Below are 22,549 nucleotides of genomic sequence, written 5' to 3'. Positions count from 1 at the left end.
AGTATACACACACTCATATTAAACATAAGTTACTATTCATAAATTCATACGCAACACTATAGGAAATAGACTTGTTGCAAGTCTTATTTCCATCAACCATCATATACTATCGAATATGCACTCACCTTGACCTCACTAAGTTTTGATCCCCTTTTTTTAATTTCCTTTCTTTCGATCGAATCGTAACTTGATGATCATACTGGAACTTGTTCGTGCTCGATATCTATATAATCGTATATTGATACATATCAGTATCCAATTGATATATTCTAATCTATCATTTCTTAGACCAAAAGAAATGTCTATTTCAATTTCCCCTTGAAGTGCATTGATGCATTCTACAGTGCATCGATGTATTCTTTAACATGTGCATCGATGCACTACCCATGCATCGATACACAAATTACCTTCGATGTTTTCATTTTAACGGGATGCATCGATGCACCAATTGCATTCGATGTTTCTTCTTTAAAGAGTGCATCGATGCACATTCAATGTGCATCGATACACCTTGCCCATAATTTGAATTTTAAGCCAGAAAATCATCAATTCTTCATTCAATTCTTTTAATTTAAGCCCCCTATTATGTCATTAAATTCAACTACCATTACTTAAACCAACTTATATCCATGTAAACCATCTTTATCTTCCATATCTCATCATGATTCTTAACATTTAAGAATCTTACTAAACTTTCAACTTTGTTATTAATCCTTTCTAACTTATATATCTCTTATTCTTAGTGATGACAAGTCAAATTCCTTCTCAAATTTCACTTGTTAACTCTTTTCCAGAAATTCATCTAAAAACTCATTTTCTTTAATCTCTTCTATATCTTTCATCTTGTTGTTTTAGAACAAATTAAGTTTTCCTTAAGCTTAATTATCATCTAATGATCATAACCCAACCTTAAAATCAATAATTAATCAACAAACAAAGAAACTCACCTTTGAGTCAAGCCTTCACGTATGAAGAAAGAAGAAGAGAAAAGAATTCTGGAACATTTTCTCTCTTCCAACGTGATTTCCTTATCTTATAAGGAAAATAAAAATCTTCCTTGTCAAATGACCCTTTTTCCCTTCAATTCATCTTATAATTACTAACAACTTTTATGATTTATTTCCAAATAAATCATTGAACTAATCCATGGTTCTACTCTAGTCACCAAATTATGAAACTTTACAATTTTGATCACTAACCCGGTATTGAGGATGTTACAATTCATGGTACACTCATTATCTTTGTGGAACTTTATCTGAATAAGTAGGGTTGCTAATTCTACCAGAAGTGTTCAAGTTGCTAGTAGAAGTTCGTAGCACTGTCGGATTGCTTGTTGTTGGTGAAGTCTTTATTTCAAACACAGATTAATCACATAGCGAGAATGAAATAAACAATAACACTAAAATATATTTGTTCTACTAAAGCAATGTATAATACCAATAGAACTAAAACAGAAAAATTATATACCTTCTTTCTTGTGTCCTATAAAAAAAAGACAGTAGGAAATCTAAGTGTAAGACAACTCTGTTTTCTTAGGAGTTTAGTGTTTAAGGTAAAATCACTACGTTATTTCAAACTGACATCATGTAGTTTTCTAGGGACGGGTTATTACTTGATGGTTCCTGTTAGTGAACTTCCTATTCTTATAATGAACTATGTTCTTTTGCAATCCCTTAAGATTTTATTTCTTTTGCAACTATTTTGTAGTCTGGAAAGAACAGAGCAATCCTTGGAGAATTCCACAGCCGTTGGTGAAGAGAAGAAACCAGATATTGAGGTCTCTAGCTCAAAAGAGAACGTATGAGTTCGCGAAACCAATATTTAATCGATAATTTTTCTGAACTCGTTTCTTTATTATACCGATGAACATCGAACAAATAATTTTGAATGTAGATTGGTTATGTCAGTGATTGTTTAATTAAACGGTTAGACAATCTTTCAATACATTTGTCTCCGGTAATATTTTGATTGTTGAGTTGCTCATATAATTACAGGAAAAGGGGGATTTGATCCACAATTTACATGAAAAAAGAGAGGAAAACGTTGTTATGAACTTCATATGTTTTCCTTTTGTACAGATTACATAAGGAAATAAACACAAACACGCCAGACTGTACATGAAAATATGTTTTTCTTCTTCCTTTTTCAAGTTATGCCTCAGAAAAAAATCAAGGATCAATCTTCTTTGTTGCTAAATGAACAAAGAACAAAAAAAAAATTTGGATCCAAGCTTCTTCTCAAGATAGCCTCAAGTTAAAAGAGTTTGATCTTTTTCTTCATGAGTTCATGTCTTCATGTTGGTGGGTCAGTGCTTGAAAGCAATGACGGTGTCGATAGTCATCATTAAGATATGATAAAAATCATGTCTCAATAAGCAAGTTGTGTATATTTATTTTGCATGTTGATATGTTTATGTATAAGTATATGAATGATATATTTATGAGTCACATAACATCATTTTGCATAATTTGTATGTTACCTACATGTGCATAACTTAACCCCTATTACATAATTGGATTAAGGGTTTAGGGTTTAGGGTTTAGTGTATATGGTTTAGGGTTTAGGGTTTAGGGTTTAGGGTTTAGGGTTTAGGGTTTAGGATTTAGGGCTTATTACAAAGACATTAATTAATCGACTTGGTACCGATTTATGAGGTAAGTACAATATAATATTTTGATATTAAATGCTCAAACCCTTGATATTTATGATATTTGAAGCCGAAACCTCAAAATAATACAACATTTTAAATAATCACTCTATTTTCATATATTTCTTAAAATAGATTTTTAAGATATTAATGTAAGTTAAATGAGTTTTTTAAATTAAATCATATTTTTATTTTATTATATTTTTAAAATTTTATAGAATTTTTAATGTATTTTTAAAATTTTATAATTATCAATAATGTATTTTTAATATATTTTTAACAATGTAATTTTAAAAATCTAAAATTATAATATAATATTTTTTCGAGCTGCTCACGAACTTTTCGAGTCGAATATCGAGAAGCTCGTTTCGGCTCGTTAAGAACTCGAGTGGAGTCCATTCGATCCGAGTATTTATCGAGCCTTGATCGAGTCGATCTTGAGTAGCTCGCGATCTGTCTCATCTCATTTACAACCCTAATTCTTAGTTTCTTTAGTGATTGTCTGAGAATCTTTTGAGTTAGACATTAGAGAGAGAGAGAGAGATTATTGATTTCTAATTTCTTTAGTGATTGCCTGAGGATCTTCTGAGTCAGACATGAGAGACAGAGGTTATATTATATTCTAACCAACACTAAAATGTTCACATTCACGTGCAGAGTCTTCGTGGGGTAATATTTAGGGATCAACATGAGTCAGGTTAGGTCATGTTTTTTATTAATTTGATTTAACCCGAAAATATAAAACATTTTATCTAGGTTTTCGATGACTTCACCTGTTCCAAATTCGACCAGAGTTTTTTAGATAAAACCCGAATAAGACTGGACCTGACTCAAAATAAATATATTTATTTCACTTTAAATATATAGAAAATATTTTTATTCAATAAAAATATGGATCTAATTGAAAAAAATAATATATAGACGATTATTATTATAATATCCTTATATATATAAGGTATTTTTCGGGTCAAGTTAGATATTTTTTACCCTAAACTCAAACCCAATTTTTTTTAAACAAATTGACTCGATCGGATCGAGTCGGAATCTGTTGGGTTTGAGTCTCATGTTCATTCCCAGTAACATTAATTTACACCAGAATTTCCAATTTTTTTTATTAATCTATGTAAGATAGTATTTGTTCAAAGATAACTCTTAACTTTTTGACATTAAACGTTCATGTCTTAGGCATTCATGGTACTTAAACCTAAAACCTTAAACAATAACATCAATTTTTTTATCACTAAGATCATTTGATTCATGCAATTTTCTATTTTTTTTAATTATAAAAATATAATAATTATCGCTTGACGACACCTATTCAATGACTCGTCGACTTCTGAAATTTGATTAAATTAAGGCTTTGGTCCGTATATTAATATATGAATATGTATGAGCTCCCAAACTTTATTTATAATTCAAATTACTAAATTTACGATTGAAGCATTTACTCCTTAATCACAAAATTCTAAATTTTAGGCTTTAATAATTCAAAGTTATTCTGAATTTAGTCCTGATGATTTAAAAACTCAATTCAAATATCAAAAAGTAAATCTCGAGCATTGAAAATCGATTTATTTATTAAACTAATTTTAGGGATACTACAAAAATACATTTAAATTATAAAATCAAATACCTATATAAACATATGCAACAACTTTAATATATTAACTCAATATTTGATATACTAGTTATAAAATAATTCGTAAAATATTTAATATCGTATTTAGAAAAATGAATTTCATTAAAAATCAATAGAGTATTTTCAATCCTCCAAAAATCATTTAATATTGATTAAAATAAAACTTTTATAAAAAAAAGTCATATTCAATTGTTCGGTTCGAACGTTGAAATTTTAAGTGTGGATGACCTTTCTAATCTGATTTGCTCTATCTGCTAACATTAAGATTCGAATTCCTAATTTTACTTAAAAATCCAATGAAACCAACTGTAGGTGTTACATGTTTGGTTATTGAAGACGTCAGATGATTTGATAAACATTACTCAATGAAAAATTTCAAGTACGGTACATACAAGTTTAAGACATCAACCAAGAAATTATTGAGAAAATATTATCTTTTATAATTTTTATATTTAATAATTGTTAAATACTTTTATTCTTATTCTTTTATATTTTTACGTTTTTAATTATTTTTATAATTTGTACTAAATTAAGTCTTTAGTGTGCATTTGGTTCACAGAATGTAAGATTATTAGTGGGAATGTAAGATTACCAAAGAATAGGATTACTGAGAATGTTGTATTTTGTGTTTGGTTGGTTTAGCAAGAATGTAAGATTATCGTGTTTGATTAAAGGAATAAAAGATTATTGGAATGTATATTTGACCAAATTATCCTTATTATATATTTGTTTTTTTAACAAGTTGAAAAATATTTATATATTTTCTTTAAAAAATTTAAATTCATAAAATTTATATATTTTTTTACAAAATTGAAAATATAAAAAGGTTTAATGAAATAGTAAAATTTTATTTTAACATCTGAACTTTATATAAAATTTTAATTATAGACTTTTTTGTAAATCTAAAATAGTTTAAGGATAAATTTGTAATTTAACCTTCGTAGAATTTTTATTATTCAATGAATGAAGAAGGATATTTTTAAAAAAAAATTAAGGGCATTTTAGTCCAAAACGCCGGTAATTCAACAATACCTAAGGAAAGGGAGGTAATGACATTCCCGGTAAAATACCTCAAAAAATCTACTATTAGTAATAAAATATTACCGATAATAAGATTTCCGACCAACCAAACATGGGAATGTAGATTCTATTCGTATAGGAATCTCACATTCCTTGAATAAAAAAATCAAACAAAGTAATGATCAGTTAAGTACTCTGTGTAGGTAATACATGTCACCATCATAGTGATTCTCATCTACATCAATAAAAATTAACAGCAAACGTGATCAATATTAGTAAGGATTAATTTTTATTTAGAGCTGAAAAACTCTTAAGCTAAAAGAAAATAGGGTAAATTACAAGTTTAGTACCCAAACTATCAGTTTTAGTTCATTTTACCAACTAAAATTTTATTTTTTTTTCAAAATCATACTTAACATTTAGTTTTTGTTTCATTTTAATACCACCATTAAAAACTTAACATTAGATTTTAAAAAAGTTGAAAGTTTACTGACCAAAACTTATTGTTTTGGTACTAAGCGCGTTAAGTTTTTAACGAATGAATAATAAAATGAAACAAAAACTAAACGTTAGATATACTTTCGAAAAAAATGAAAGTTTATATACTAAAACGGATCAAAACTGATAATTTAAGTACAAAATGTGTAAATTTACCCAAAAGAATATATCACACAACCAATTTAATAATATATTTAATTAAACTTTGATTTCTAATCAAATACTATAATCTTATTTTTTTTGTTTCGGAAAGAATATACTTAGAAGTGGCCTAAAAATATAGCATAATGCAAGGGCTGGTTGGATTTGAAAAATATAGTTAGAAGTGGGCCAAAGGAAGCATACATTAGCAAGACATTCTACTTATGGATGGGCATGGGCCCGAATCGACAGATTCCGACCTGATTCGATCGGGTTGGGTTTTTTTTAAAAATTTAGGTTTGAGACAGGTCATGTCAGATTTTTTTAAAGGTGATGTTCGGGTAGAGTTAGATTCGAGGTTAGGGAGAAAAATATCCGATCCGACTCGACCCGAAAAAAATATAATTTTACCTTATATATTTAATAATTATTACATAATATCCCTCTATATATTATTTTTTCAATTAAATCAATATTTTTATTGAAAAAATAATATTTTTATTGAAAAAATAATATTTTTATTTATTTCGGATCAGGTTCGAATTTTATCTCAAAAAGTCAAATCGGATTTAAATCGGATGAAAGGTATATATTTTTTAAATCGGATCGAATTGGATAAATGATATAAAAATTTTAGGTCTAATTGGATTAGTCTAAACCCGTCTCAAACCCGACTCACGCTTACCCCTAATTCTACTTCTCAGTTACGAATGGACTAAGGACTAAAACCAATTTATTTATTTATTTAACCCAATCGACGCCCAATTACAATTCGTTGCTAACGGCAACGACGGCAGCGACGACGAGAACCTCAACCCTTTATTTTCACTGCAACACAATGAGCTCATGGCCGCCCATTCACTCGAGTCCGATCTCGACTTTGCCTTCCATCTCCAACTACAAGAAGCCCTCTCCGCTTCCCTTTCTATCCACACTTCCCAACCACAGCCGCCGCATCTGCCTCCCCAGCCCCCTATTCAAACCGACTCCGCTTTCTCCTTAACGTCCCAAGATCTATCCAAACTCCAACAAGAATCGCTCGATCACAAGTGCTTCCTCCTCGAAACCCAGAAACTCAAAGAAGACCTCAAGCGTCGAGTCCACGACGAGATTCGCGCGTCGGATTTCGGAAATCCCGGAAGAAGTCTGGGCGAACTGGGGCGATTGCTTTGAACGTCCTTTCGGTGAAGGGTGTTCTAAGGACCTGTGGTTGGATGGAACCGACTGCGAAATGGACTTCGTCGATGATGTTTCCGACGACGATGTGTGCGAGTTTCGTATTTACTTTAAGGGGTTGATTAGTGAAGAAAAGGTTAAAGACAAGGCGTCGAATTACGCGGGTATCGGCGTTGCGATTTGTGATTTTAGGGATAATTTGATCTTGGAAATTACAAAGCCTTTAGTTGGTGTTGGGTTGAGCAAACAAACGGTTGAGCTTAAGGCGTTGATCGAAGGGCTTGACGCTGCTTTGTCTTTGGAGCTTGGCAGGGTTGAATTCTACTGTGATTATTACCCCATTTATCAATTCGTAAGTTCTTTTTCATCCTTTTTACCATTTTGTTTCAATATATATATGAGTTTGTCTATTTATATATGTTCCCGCTGCTTGCTAATCTTGGTAAAATGTGATGTTGCATTCATTTGAAAACATGGATTTTGAATACCGTGTAGATTAGTGTAGTTCTGGTGTGCGGTGGCCTAACCTAAGGCTAATTTGGGTCAGTCCAACCTAAAAAATTATACAATTGATAATAATTTCGGTTATAACTGATAACATTAGGGTTTTAATGTAAAATGTTACATATCTACTCTGAAAAGTTACAGGATTTGTAATAAGTTCGGATACAACGAAGAATGTCTTGATGGTAACTATTAAGTTGCATCTGGAATGGTTATACAATTTATATGAAATGATACCCAATTTCTCTAAGAAGTTACCCTATTGGTAAATTTTCTGGTTACAACCAATTTTTTTTTCCTTTTTTAGGCCTTATTTTAACCTGTTGTATTTTAGATTCATCTGGTAGATTATGTGGTAAAAGCATTTACTTTCAACCTCTTTAAATGTATAATCATCTTAAATCATAACTAAATACACGATGCATACATTTCATTCTCACAGCCTTTTCGGCATATGAAATCCTTATACATTTTTTCAATTTCATGTTTCCAATGATAGCACAAGAAAATTTTAAGAATTGATTGCCTGAAGTATGTAGTACATAGTTTTTTGAAAGATGATATTTGTAGTTTTAGGTTTCTATAGGGAATAAAGAGGTTAGGTTAGTATAGCATTTTAGTCCTTGATTCATTTTATTTGTAGTAGACATGCTAGTGGAAATGCTGGAACCGACTTGACTCTTGTGGAAATTTTATCTTTTATTGTCGATCATATGTGTTTATCTATTAGTTTTATCATTTCAGGGTCACTGAGAATTTGGTGAGGTTATCTTGTTTGGAAAATAAGTACTAGGATTTTAAATTGGATAAAATGTGGCAAACTATAGAGAAGGTATGGTGTTCTGAAGGTAAGCAATTACACATGCGAAAACTCAGTTGTAAAGTGTCAAAACATTGGTGAAACACTCTTTAACCATGTATATAGCTGGTAATACACATGCCAAGTTACTGTCTTGCTTATATCTGACTACAAGTTTTGGTACCATCTTGTTGACCAGTTGTTTTAATTAAAATCAGGTTATGATGTGCCTAAGCTTGGGCCATTTAAGTTTTTTTTTTGATAGGAATAGTAGGCCTCACTAAAAACCCCCTTCATGATTAACGGAACTTGAAAATAGTTCCTTAATCAGCGGAAGGAGGAAAAGAGTGCCCTAGGAGTTCATTAATCTTAAAACATTACAAAGTAATACAATGTCTAATCTCCCTCCAGAGATAAAAAGCCAAAAAGAACCAGCCCTTAATAGAACATAATACTCAACCAATACCAGACTTAGCTAGAACATCCGCCTCTATATTGGCTGTTCTACTAACCCATCTAATAAGACCTTCATAAACACTAAGCTTTTGAATAATTTCCTTAACAACTTGAACATAAACGACAGGACAAGAACCAACATCCTTGACCCAACCAATTGCCACCTTACTATCACTCTCGATAATCAATCTCTCTTTAAATTTGTGGCGAATAGATTCATAATAAAATAACCCCTTTAGGATAGCTTTCAATTCCATCAAAGTTGGAGGTCCCGGACCAGCAGGTCTTTGAAGGAGCCGAGAATCGAACCAGAACTATCTTTCAGAACGCCACCTAAACCACTCCTCTTCCAATCGCTAGAAGTAGCCGCATCCACATTAAGTTTAATAAAACCTTCTGGAGGAGGGGACCAAGGAACCTTAGATGAAATCCGATTAGTATAAGACGAGCAAGAATCCACTAAGGACGGGTCGGCAATAAGAGCATCCTTGGAAATAGAAATCTGAGTTTCCCTAGCTAGAAACCATGAAGCAAGCCTGCACCTAGCTAGATAGAATATTTCTGCTCGATCAAACTTCCCTCCTTCAAACACTATATAATTCCTAGTTTTCCATATTGTCCATAAGACCACTCCAGGGATAAATGACCACATCAGAGAGTTGGTCTTTAGGTTAGTCCATGCTACTAGGAATTTTTTTGCATCTTCATGAAAAACAGACTGAAAATTCCAATAACCCATGAATTTAGTCCATATTGGCCAAACAACCGAACATGAAAAAAATAGATGAGATGAAGACTCTTCTTCTAGATTACAAAAAGGACACATAGAATCATTTATGCCCTGAACACCTCTCTTAACCAGAGCTGTCTTCACTGCCAGCTTCTTTAAGATAACTTGCCAAAGAAAAGTCTCCACTCTTGGAGGCAGCATGCCCCTCCAAACAATAGATTTCCAAAAATTAGCTTCCTCCAAATCAGAAATACCCGAATAATATAGATTGGCACATGATTTAACATTGAAAACCCCTTCTCCATTCCCCTTCCACAACAGTCCATCAACCGCATCAGTAGAAACAGAAAATTCTGAAATAACAGCCATCAAGTTTAACCATTGTTCAAATTCCCAGTCATTCAACTCCCTTCTCAACTGGACGTTCCAAAACCAGCCCCCAGAACTGTAATCCCCAAACTGAAATAATCTTCCAGTTTTGTTCACTGCAATAGAGAATAGTCTAGGGAACATGACCCTCAAAGGATGATCCAATGCCCAATTGTCTTGCCAAAACCGAATATTCCTCCCATTGCCAATTTTGTAGCTATAATTGCTTCTGATACTACAGCCCATCGAATCAGCTTTAAAATGATTATCACCAAAGATCTCCATATCCAAGAAGATTTAGGAGAAACCTTACTATCAAGCTGCATCAATGAAGAATCCAATTTGTATTTAGTGCAAATCATTTCCCTCCAAACTGCCTTCCTCTCCATAGCAAACCTCCAAGCCCACTTTTCCAATAAAGCCCTATTCATCGTATTTAAATTAGGAACTCCCAAGCCTCCTTCAATTTTTGGTTTACAAACGTTGGACCAGCTTACCCAATGGATTTTCTTTCTCCCACCTCCTCCACCCCATAAAAAATTTGACATAATAGAGTTTAGGGTCTTGTATACTGAAGCTGGTACCTTAAATAATGACAAATAGTATATAGGAAGTGAACATAGGACTGATTTAATCAAAACCAGCCTGCCCGCCAGTGACAAAGAAGAGCCTTTCCAGCCTGCTAACCTCTTATTGAAGCTTTGAACCACTGGATCCCACAGAATGTTAGAATTCCTGTGTGGACCAAGAGGGAGTCCCAATATTCAGAGGGAAAATAACCCACTGAACATCCAATCGTAGCTGCCCAATCCTTAATTTCCTCTTCCCTTAAATTCACCCCAAACAATTTGCACTTCTTCAAGTTCAACTGAAGTCCAGAAATAATCTCAAACACTCGAAGCACCCTCTTCACATTCAAGATCTGTTTTGTCGACGCACCACAGAATATTATAAGGTCGTCAGCAAATTGTAGATGTGTTAAATTAAAATTCTTCTCCCCATTTGTAATCATCAAACTCGAAAAGAGACACCCTGAAACAGCTTTAAGTATCAATAAATTCAATAGTTCCCCAACTATATTAAACAACAACGGAGACAACGAACAGCCTTGACGAAGACCCTTAGCCATTGGGATTTCCTCGGTTGGAACCCCATTCACCAAGACTGAAACAGTTGCTGAAGTGATGCACTTCGAAATCCACCCTATCCATCTAGAACCAAATCCCATTTCCTTCATAATTCTGAACAAAATAGGCCAGTCAAGAGTATCATATGCCTTCTTGAAATCAGCTTTAAAAACACATCCTTTTAAACCATTCTTCTTCCAAAAGTCAATCCCTTCATTGGCTATAAGGGAACAATCCAAGATTTGTCGACCGGGAATAAAAGCGAATTGACATGGACTGATCAAATCTGAAATGCAGCTCCTAAGTCTCCTTGACAGACATTTAGAGAGGATCTTGTACAAACCACCCACTAAGCTAATAGGTCTAAAATCGTCCAAACCACCAATGTTTGAAATTTTCGGAATAAGAGTGATGAAAGTGTGATTTATTCCATGTTCCCAATCCTTTCCCAAGTAAAACTTCTTAAAGAAGGTCATAATATCTTCCTTAAGTACCTGCCAAAACCTCTTGAAAAAACCCATATTAAGCCATCGGGACCCGGAGCTTTGTTACTTCCACAAGACTTCACAACATCCCAAACTTCCTCCTCTGAAAATTCCTGCTCTAAGAACTGATTCTGCTCCAAAGAAATTCTGGAAAAATCCAGATTTAATTCATCAATTTCTAGAGTAGATCGGTTATTGTAGATCTTAAAAAATAATCCTTCACAATGTCCTTAATAGCAATTGGGTCTTCAACTATTTCTCCTCTAAAATTAAGTGCCACCAGTGCATTCCTCTTCTTCCTAACCGTAGCACAGGAATGGAAGTATTTAGTGTTGCGATCCCCGTCTTCAATCCATTTAGATCTCGAATACTGAAACCAAATCTGCTCTTGGATCTTGTGCAGCTTCCACAATTCTGCTCTACAATTATTCAACTCAGTTAATACCTCACTATCGACAGCACCCTGCTTTTGTTGAATATCAGCCTCTATCTTCGAAATTTTCTTCTCTAACTCAGAAATCAAGTCTCCTGGATACTTATCTCTGTTTCCAGACCACTTTTTAATTGCATGTTTGGCACTCCTTAAAAGACTAAAAGCACCTGCCTTCTTCTGACTTTTCTTAGAACTCTGAATAGAAGAAATAACCATATCCTCAAAACCCTCCTCATCCATCAAATAGTTGAACATTCTGAACGGTTTTTGACCCCAGTCCACTCCTTTATTCACAAGAATTATGGCATTGTGATCTGACAATGATCTTGGTAAAAGAGACTGTGAAATGTCCGGAAATAACGCTAGAAATTGACTGTCAACCAAAAAACGATCTAATCTTACAAACGTGGGATTCTCTTGGTTATTACACCAAGTGAACCTTCCCCCATTCAAAGGAAGATCAATTAAGCCCGTATGAAGAATGAAGTCATTAAAGATCTCCATTGAGCTCCTACTTTGGCCTCTGCCCATCTTCTCATTTTCTTGTAAATAAACATTGAAGTCCCCTCCCACACAAACTGGAAAATTCTGTCCACTAAGAAAACTGCTTAATTCTTCAAAAAAACCAGCTTTCTCTTCCTCCACTGCTGGACCGTATACATTAATGAAACCACAACTGAAGTTTTTATTCCGGAATTTACCAAAGGTAGCTATAAATCTCCTACTAATAAACTGACTCTCCAACTCAAAGATATTGTCATCCCAACAACACAACAGGCCCCCCGCTGATCCAACTGAAGGAGATTCCAAAACTCCTTTAAGCTTATTAATCCCACTTCTCCTAAAGAAAGACCTCTTAAATTTTTCAGTCTTAGTTTCTTGCAACCAAAGGAAAGTAGGATTTAAGCTAGTGACTAAATTCTGAACAGCCCTCTTTTTTTCATTTTTCCCCAGACCCCTAACATTCCATGAACATATTACTAACTTTGACATCTTCATAAAGGGAACAAGGTACAAACAAAACCCTCAATCAACCAAACCTTGATTAATCCCAATCAAGCCTTTCTCTAGAGCTATGATTTTTTCCAAAAATGCTTCTTTCCCTTCCTTAAAAGATACTCCCAAAAGCTTACTAACCTCCCAAGTTTCAACAGCTTCTTTCAATAAACTCGAGAAAGCTGAGGAGGATGCTGTATCAATGCTCACCTGGTCAAGAGCTTCTCGAAACAGGATCCTTCTAGCTCTCCTCTTCCTTCTAATTAACAAACCAGATTTGGGTCTTAAGCATTCACCTTCAGAACAGTAACCTTCAATCTCCCGCTCTACGGTCCCATCCCCAAGACCATTAACAGAGCTAGGAAGAAGACTCCCATCAGCAATGAGCTCTGTTGAAAAACAAATCTGATTTGCAATGCTGGAGTCCACATCCAACTTCCTCTGCCCCACCTTGGTGCCACCTTTTTCATTCGTAAAGTTCAACAAATCTCCATACCAATATCTTCTATCCCTCGACCTGCTATAGACCCTTTTGCAACTGCTCAAACTTCTAGTTTCCAGCACCTCACTCTCAGATGAGACCTTTCTTCTAGAGCGGTGTAACTGTCTCCCCCTTGAGATGTTTCCTAAATTAGTTGTAACCGGATCAACCAACCTTAAACTTTATTCTTCAGCCTCTATTTCTGCATTAACCACCTCTCTGTAATTGGGCTCTTCTCCAATACTTTAAACGATTTCCTGTTTTTCCCATCTAAATTAAGGTTCTCCACAAAATCCCCAAACTTATTAACTATATATGCAGGCCCAGAAATGAAACCCGAAAAATCTTTTGACCCAGACTGCCCAGAATTTTCAGAATGGGCTTGAGACCATCAGCCGAATAATGTTGACTTCTAATCCCCAAACCTGCAAACTCACCAACTTGTAGACTCCCAACCTTTTGACTTTCTGGCATACTACATTTAATACCTTTCCTATCTAAGGGAAGCCTAGCTAGCTGTCTATTCTCACTAACTCCTCCAGAACCACTGAACACACCCTGCTCAATCCAATTGTCCACTGACAGACGATTTTTCCTTGCTGCACCTGCCTCCCCTTCCCCATGATCTGACAACAGCCTGTCTACCTCCTCCTCAGACCTAATTTCTTCAGAAAATGCCTCATCGGAATCCTCCACCGGAAAATTACTGAAAACGAACTTGAATACTCACTTGCTGATCCAATCTTAATACTTACTTTGAATGATCTTCCATAAGATCCAAGAGTGATCACCTCTGGAACATCAAAGGGGCTTTCCACCCTCAATAAAATTCTTGCCATTGTAAGGTCTTCTCTTTTCCTTGTACTCTCATGAATACCTACCACTTTGCCCCATCTCCCAGCCATTTTCTCAAAGAAAGATTCATTCCAGCATAACAAAGGAACCCCTATTAATTCTGTCATGCAGAAGGCCATGGGAACTCCGGCCTCATTCAGTAAAGGTTCCACTCGTTCAAACCACTGTTTTAAAACCTCTTCCTTTTTGCTCCATAAATCCAGCATCTCCTCATGGGAATTGAGAACTAAAACGCAAGAGTTCCAAACATAACCCCATCTAGCAATTTGAACATCATAGCCTTCCTTAAATAAGGCATTCCGAATGAACTCAACTTGAAACGAGTATTGATAATCCCTGTTAACGACCTCTTCACCCAATTGGCACTTTCTGATGGAATATGCATCTCCATAATGTTTTTCTTGACATTCCTCCTTTGGACATCCTCAGACAATAGTTCTTTATACCCCCTTGTAATCCCATTTGACATCAGAGCATCCCTATAAGTTCTATCGTCCCTTCTACTTCTGATAATATTTTCTCTTTCTCTTGATTTCGAAGAATCTGCAAAAATCTGACCTGAAGCCTCGTTTGAAGAAGTAAGCACCACCCTTGACCTTGAACGATCATCCTTAAATCTGGCAGGACTAACTAAGATCTTCCTTCCATCAATCACAACCCCATTTAACTCATCAACAGCCCTCCTTAAATCTTCCTCCCTCTTAAAATGAACAAAAGCAAAGGTGGAAAATCTGTACTTAGGATTTCTAATTTGATTGGGAATGAAAACTCTCATAACCGGACCATGGACTAAGAATAATTCCTTAAGAGTATGACGAGAAACCCTCCTGCTCAGATTGTCGATAAACGCCGACCAACACTCATCGGGAACTGACTTTTTTTAAAATTCTCTCTCTCTACGTTTTTCTCTCTCTCACTCATTTTTTTCCTGTCAATTGCTTTATTGGGCCATTTAAGTTTTTTGGTTGATAAAATATTAGCTTTGATTAAGTAATGTCAGATATTCATGTCACAAGATTGAAAGAACACGATTGATCATACTTGGTTTTAATTGTATTTGTTCATTGTAATTCAATAAAACCTTGTGAAACCTCTTTACTCTCAAATAAAGAGCCAAGAAAAATGTTGTTCCTTGATGTATATGGCAATACAGGTTACTCGGAGATGGCTGCCAAAGCAGAGGAAGATTTTGATGTTAGTTAATCAAGTATTACTTCTTCAAAGAAAATTTACTTGTTGCAGCCCTACACTTGTCGCGCGAAATGATGTTAAATATGCATTTAAACTTGCAAGGGAAGCAATATTATCTCAGGTCTCTCGTCTTTTAGAGCAAAATGAAAGCAAGACAGTGAAAGAGACTTGCGTTATATGCTTAGAAGATGTTGATTCTGGGAGCATGTTTTCAGTTGATGGATGCATGCATCGATACTGCTTTTCTTGTATGAAACAGCTTGTGGAGGTAAAGTTGTTACATGGAATGTTGCCCAAATGTCCTCACGAGGGCTGTAAGTCTGAGCTTATTGTTGACAGCTGCAGAAAATTCATGACCCCTAAAATGATTGAGACATTGAAACAACGAATGAAGGAGGCTTCAATTCCTGTCACAGAGAAAGTTTATTGCCCATATCCTAGGTGCTCGACCTTAATGTCGAGAAGCGAGGTTTCAGAATATGCTAAGGATGCACTTGTCGGTATTGAAAGATCCGGTGCCAGGAAATGCCTTAAATGTCATGGCCTTTTCTGTATCAACTGCAAGGTTCCTTGGCACAGTAGCATGACATGTGAAGATTACAAAAGAAAGAATCCCCTTCCCGCAGCAGATCTTAAGCTGAAGTCACTTGCAAGTATGAACTTGTGGCGCCAGTGTGTGAAGTGCAACCACATGATAGAACTTTCTGAGGGTTGCTACCACATGACTTGCAGGTATTTCATTTTGGTTATGGCTTTTTAGGTTCTTTTCTGTTATTTCTTTTGAAGTATTTGTCCATACAAGAGATCTCATCACGTGTCTGTATGGGTTTCAACATTCAGCACCAGTGCCTTGAATACTTGTGTCTTCATTGTGTCCCACACACACACACGTCTTGAAAGTTTCCCATAGACTTGTCTTCGTGTTGGCAGCATGCATGTGTCGTATCCATAGTGTTTACGTACTTATGGTCGCTTTGTTTTGGCAGATGTGGGAACGAGTTTTGCTATAATTGTGGTGCTGAGTGGAAGAACAAAAAGGCAACTTGTTCTTGTCCACTTTGGGAGGAGGATTTAATTTGGTATGGAAACAGAGATTCTGATGAAGAGGAAGAAGTCTCTGATGAAGAGGATGTTGACTACGACGACTGGCTGTTCTACAGATGACTCTAATCCTGCTTTTCACCATACTCTTCTAATCTTGTTTTGTACATCTGTGTAAGTATGTACATCTCTCAATATCTTAGCAATTAATACATACTTACACCAGTGTGAGTATGTACATCTATCAATATATTAATACTAAAAGTAAACACATAATTATATTAGTGTAAGTATGTTTATGTATTTTTAAAGAAATAAAGAAATAAAAAATATATATATCAAGTTATTTGAGTACAAATTTTACTGAATATATATACATTAGATAATATAAAATTTTATTTTCTATGAACTTTTATGTGAACATTTTGACTTTAATATTAAGATTTTAACTTGTTAAAAATATATATATCAAGGATAACTTGGTAAAATATATATTTTTCTTATCTTATATTTTATCAACCAAACATTATAATCATACCCCTATCAAATAAATCAAACAAGATAATATAACAGTCTCAGTAATATGTTAAATAATATAATATTCTGATAATCTTATATCCCGATAATTTAATAATTGAACTTTCAGTTTTTATGCAATGGTTCACATAGATCTATCAAATATCTTTTTAAATAAAACTTGCTTGTGCATTGTTATCGACTAAAAACCTATATGTAAGAGACATAAGCTAGTAGAAAACTATGGTAAATTTAAGCGTAACAACCGAATTAATCGAAATCCCTGACTCGCGTACCCCAACTCGGACCTGGCTGAGGATAAGGGCCTTTGACAGGTCCATGAAAAGGAGAATGGGTCACGTGATAAAGCACATGCCATGTTGCTTCAGTTCTTTTGCCCTGGCTGAACTGGGAAGTGAGAAAATTCCCAAATCTCTCCATCTCCATCTCCTTTTCGATTCCATCCGAAGAAGAAAAACAAAGGTCGCCGGCACAATTACGTTCACCAGTCATGAAAAACGCCTGTAGTTTCTCTGTTCTCCTCCTCCTATTCTTGATTTCAATATCCGTTCAGTCAGAAGAGGAAGTTATTGCCCTAACTCCCAACACCTTCTCCGACTTTGATGTGAAATACAAACCTAAACATAACCTCTGATAATTATTAATGGTTATGATGTGAAATATCTGAACGTTGGCATTCTTTTGTATTTATCAATAAACCCATTTCAAATGGGAATAGTCAAATTTCATTACGTCCATATGCACTATTTGTTTCTTTAATTTGAAAAAAGTGACAATTTGAAATTTCAGAAAATTTACATGTTGCACTTCATTTTATATTCCTCAGCTTATTTCAAGCAAGAATGTCATTTTTATAGCCAAAATGCCACTGTAGAGCTCTACCCTGCAATGGGGAAAATTACTGAGCTTTTTGGGCCATTCTGCCTCTCAACATGACTAATCTTTGTAAAGGCTATTTAATGTGGTATTGGGTTTTGTTATGATTTGCATGGGGATTCATAGAAGCCCGATTTTAGTTTACGAAACTGCTAGAACTTTCTTTTTCCATTTTGAGCCATTTGACTGGACTTTAATTGATTACGAGTCTAAACCAGGAAGCAGAATAAATATGTTCCATTTTTTTTCTAGTTGATCTTATTTTGTTGTATGCCACATCGTAGGTGTTTAACCTTTCACCATAAATATATTTGGGTTTAACTTCTACGTGTGATAATAAGCTTCAGTTAATAAAGATTTCAAAAGTCCATGTCTCAGAACTATTTTGGTGTTGAATTATTCTCCCTGCTGCATGTTATGCAAATGACCAGGGAAAAGGAATGTTGAATCGCTAAAAGCATTTGCGTTGGAAGAAGCAGAGAAGGCAGCAGAAAAAGCACTGCTAGGACTGATAAAGAGCTGTAATCGTTCGGAAAGGTAAGCACATAAATCTCTTCATTTTGCTTATATGTCCCATGAAATAATTGGCCTGGAATATCTTATATGAAACCAAAATATGATGTAGAAAAGCGCAGCTAATAGTTTTGACAATATGCATGACCATCTAAGCTGCACACCACATAGAATCTCTTATTCATGCTTTCCTATTTTTGGTGCACAAGTAAGACATGAAATCTCTTGCATTGGATGAAGTTGCGAGTATATATAACACACAATACGCTGCTTATCAATTTCATTCCCACCTTGTTTTGTAGTACCTTCTGTAATTCAGCATGTTCTCTGATTATTATTCGATTCATAATCATCGTGCTGGGATGCAACTTCCAGCAGAAAACTGTGATTGTTCACGAGGGGATGCTTAAATTTCGAAGACACCCCAACTTACTCATGTTCTTTGCCTTTCCGGATTTTGTTAAGAATATGATGCTTCTTCATTTTCTTTTAAATTCTTAAACTTGTCATGTAGGCATGGAAATCAATGGCCTTATTAGTGATTGTAACTGGTGAGTTCCTTTTACAACTATTTGGCTGTTTTTGAATTAGTCGTGGGTCTAAAATATGAGAATCTTAAATCTTTTAATCTAGTAAAACAAACCATTTTCCCTGGAAGGGAAAGAACAGCATTCAAAATTCATAATTTGCTTTTGTATTAATTTTTTAAGACCCAATCTGTAATATATGAAGTCAGAAAATGGCCATTGTTCATTATATTTTTAAGATGGCAATTATAGATATTCAAAAGAAATCAATTCATAAAATGTCTCCGGTAAGAAATTAATTTTATCAAAATACTTCCATTGGGAGGATGTATTTGTAAAAATTGTGTAATGTATAACTATCGTGATGAGATTGAGTTTAGCTTAATTGGTATTACCAATAATACATTCTATACGAGGACGTGAGTTTCAGTATACTTTAATAAACTTATTTATAAAAGAAAATATTTAGCTTTGTATCAAGTAAAATAAAACAAGTATTTTACCAACAAATGATTACTGGTAAACATATACTATTATAGTATTACTAGTGAGTAGTGGCTAAAGGGCCAAAAATTCTTCATTGGTATTTTAAAGATCGTGGTTTAAATCTTGTTGATGTAATCTCTACCAAAGAAAAGACATTTAGAATTTTATTTTGCCAAATTAATATTTTTAAGCGATTAAACTCATTTTTATTGAAAATAAAACAGAAAAATAAAGAAAATTGTTATACAATACAAAAAGAATAATTTAAAATATAATTAGAGTACGATAAAAGAACATGAATATACTATGCAATTGCAATTTTCTCAACTTACATTGTAGATACGGCGACTTATATTTTTAATAAGGTAAACTAAGTTTTCGTTGAAATAGATTACTTAAAAAAATTAAGTGATTATAAGATAATATCTATTCATATTCTTTCTTTCTTTCTTTCTTTTTCTTTCTTTCTTTTGTTAAATTGAAAGAGCTAGTTTATAAAACTAGGCTAGCAGATGCTAGTTTTACAAAGGTGGTGCAACACAATCTCTATGGAGATGATCATGTAAATAACTTGGAGGAGAGACATGATGGAGCATCTCCAAATGATCTTGTGTTGCATGTTTAGCCAACGCGTCTGCAGAGTGATTTGCTTCTCGAGGAATCCAGACGAAATCAATTATCCATGCTTGCTGCTTGAGTCTTGAAATAGCACGGGCTACCAGTAAATGACTGTTTTGTGCTTGAGGAGCATTGAGAATCGAAATAGCACGGGCTAGCGGTAAATCGATTATCTATTCATATTATTTCTTAATCATTGACAACACATACATATCTTATAGATGTAACTATTTGAATTTAAAACTTCTAAGGAGAACAACACTCTCTTTAACTAATGAAATCGTTGGATGAGTTTACACTAAACATGAAAAGTTGAGCATTCTCTTAATATTTCTATGATACTCGTATATATTAAAATGTCACCTATAACGTCTTATTTTTGCCATTAACTTGCATGCACATGTCATTATTTTAGATTTAAGGGCCTAATGATATAATTAAAGTTGAATCAAATTATAGTGTTATAATTAAATAAATGAAATTTTAATAATATAAATAATATATTATTTAAAGTTAAGTGATATCTGGCCTAATTTTTCAGTATATTAATAATATGTTAAATATGAAGGTGTTTATAAAATTTTGATAGTGTAACTGAAATAATCTTATAAATTTTCATATAAATATATTAGAAGTTTAAATTGTTAAAAATAAAATATATCACAAGAATGGTTTAATACTTTACATAGCATTAATCTTATATTCTTTCAATCAAATTTTTTTTTTTTTTTGGATACAATGCTTTTATTTATCCAAGAAGCAAAAAACTGCTACAGTATACCTCAAAGCAAAGGGTCATCCCCCTAAAACAAGATAAACCCCAGCACATGAAAACTATTAATTACAAACAAGCAAACCCCTAAACTACACTATACCTCAAGCATCCCAAAACTTTTTATTTACAATTTTTGAACAAACAATGTGTCTACTTCGGACCTTGATCTCAATTACAGCCCTAATCAATCCAAAAACCTCATCCATCGATCTAAATCTCTTTCTCAACAACCTATGGTCCTCTCTTCCCAAACACAATAGAGATGAGCACTTTAAGCTGTCTTGAGAATGAACATACAAAGAGACTTACCCTTTAGACAAGTGTAAACTCAAGTCAACTCCTGCTCCCAACTAAGGACATTTCTGTTGGCATTACACAAGGTCTTTTCCCAAATGCCCCGAGAAATGGAATACTAAAAGAAAAGGTGGTTTCTAGTTCCCAACGCATCATCACAGTTGACACAACGAGAATCAACCAAGATATTCATCCTCATCAATCTGTCCTTGGTGTGCAAGTGATCCAAAACAGCTAACCATGCAATAATAGCATGCTTCGGAGTGTGTATGGGAAACCAAATTAGTCTCTTCCAAGCGAAATGGGCTTTCTTTTCGTATCTCCCCCATATCCAGGCAATATTAACCCGTTGCCCACTCGGAACAACAACAAAAACATTGTCAGCCTCACTCCTAAGATGAAACAGCTTCTTCAAAAATCCAACTTGCTTCATCTTTACAATTAACAATCCAAAAACCAACACCTTTAAGCACATAAACATGCGCCCAGGCCACCCAGAGGGACCTTTCACCAGCAAGGAGCGCCCGAATCAGCTGCAACTAACAAGCTCTATTCTAAAAACGAATATCCTTTAACCCAAGCCCCATTCAGATTTCAAAGAACACACAGTATGCCAATTCACTTTTGCCTCCTAGCATCACTACCCTTCCAGAAAGATCTCATGCATAATTGATTACTCTTTAAATAACACCCTTAGGCAAAATCAATTGTTTTCACCAGAAGTTAGTGATCCCTATCAACATAGATTTAGGGACTGTTTGTTTGTCTCTTAATGGAACCATTCAGCACTGAATGTTGAACCGTTCAGCATTCAACGCGTTTGTTTCGCATCTCTGAATGATTCAATGTTGACTGATTCAGCAAAACAATGTTTAATGATTCAATACAAAAGTACATTTTGAATGATTCAGAGCTATTATCAAACAACATGGCACATTCAGAACTAATTCATACAGAGCCTCTGAATCATTCAGCGCTTAATCATTCTGAAGTAAACAAACAACCCCTTAATACATTTTAACTTACCAGCATAACTCAACAGTTTACTCGACCACTGCCCAAACTTAACCCTAATCTTCTTCAACAAAGACAAGCAATCTTTTTCGATGATTTACGAGTTAAATCTATTTAAAAAATTTTTTTTAATAGTATACTCAAACCCAAGACCTATAAAATAACACCACTTTCTTCCCTTAACTATACCACCTACACTTCTACCACATAATTCAAAAATGATATTTCAAAACATAATATTGCATATTTCTCTGTTGGGCTCAATCGGTTCTCTACAAATCTCTGGCCCAAAGCAACTCCCTTAATTCTTAATTTCTTTTT

General features: G+C 34.2%; 1 pseudogene; it reads left to right on the top strand.

Moving 5' to 3' along the window:
* Positions 1-6,709: 6,709 nt before the first annotated feature.
* Positions 6,710-16,842, top strand: LOC120115274 (annotated as a pseudogene).
* Positions 16,843-22,549: the final 5,707 nt, after the last annotated feature.

The sequence above is a fragment of the Hibiscus syriacus genome, unplaced genomic scaffold (assembly GCF_006381635.1).
Source record: "Hibiscus syriacus cultivar Baekdansim isolate YM2019G1 unplaced genomic scaffold, ASM638163v2 tig00110260_pilon, whole genome shotgun sequence".
Lineage (NCBI taxonomy): Eukaryota > Viridiplantae > Streptophyta > Magnoliopsida > Malvales > Malvaceae > Hibiscus > Hibiscus syriacus.
This window is presented reverse-complemented; position numbering and strand designations above follow the sequence as displayed.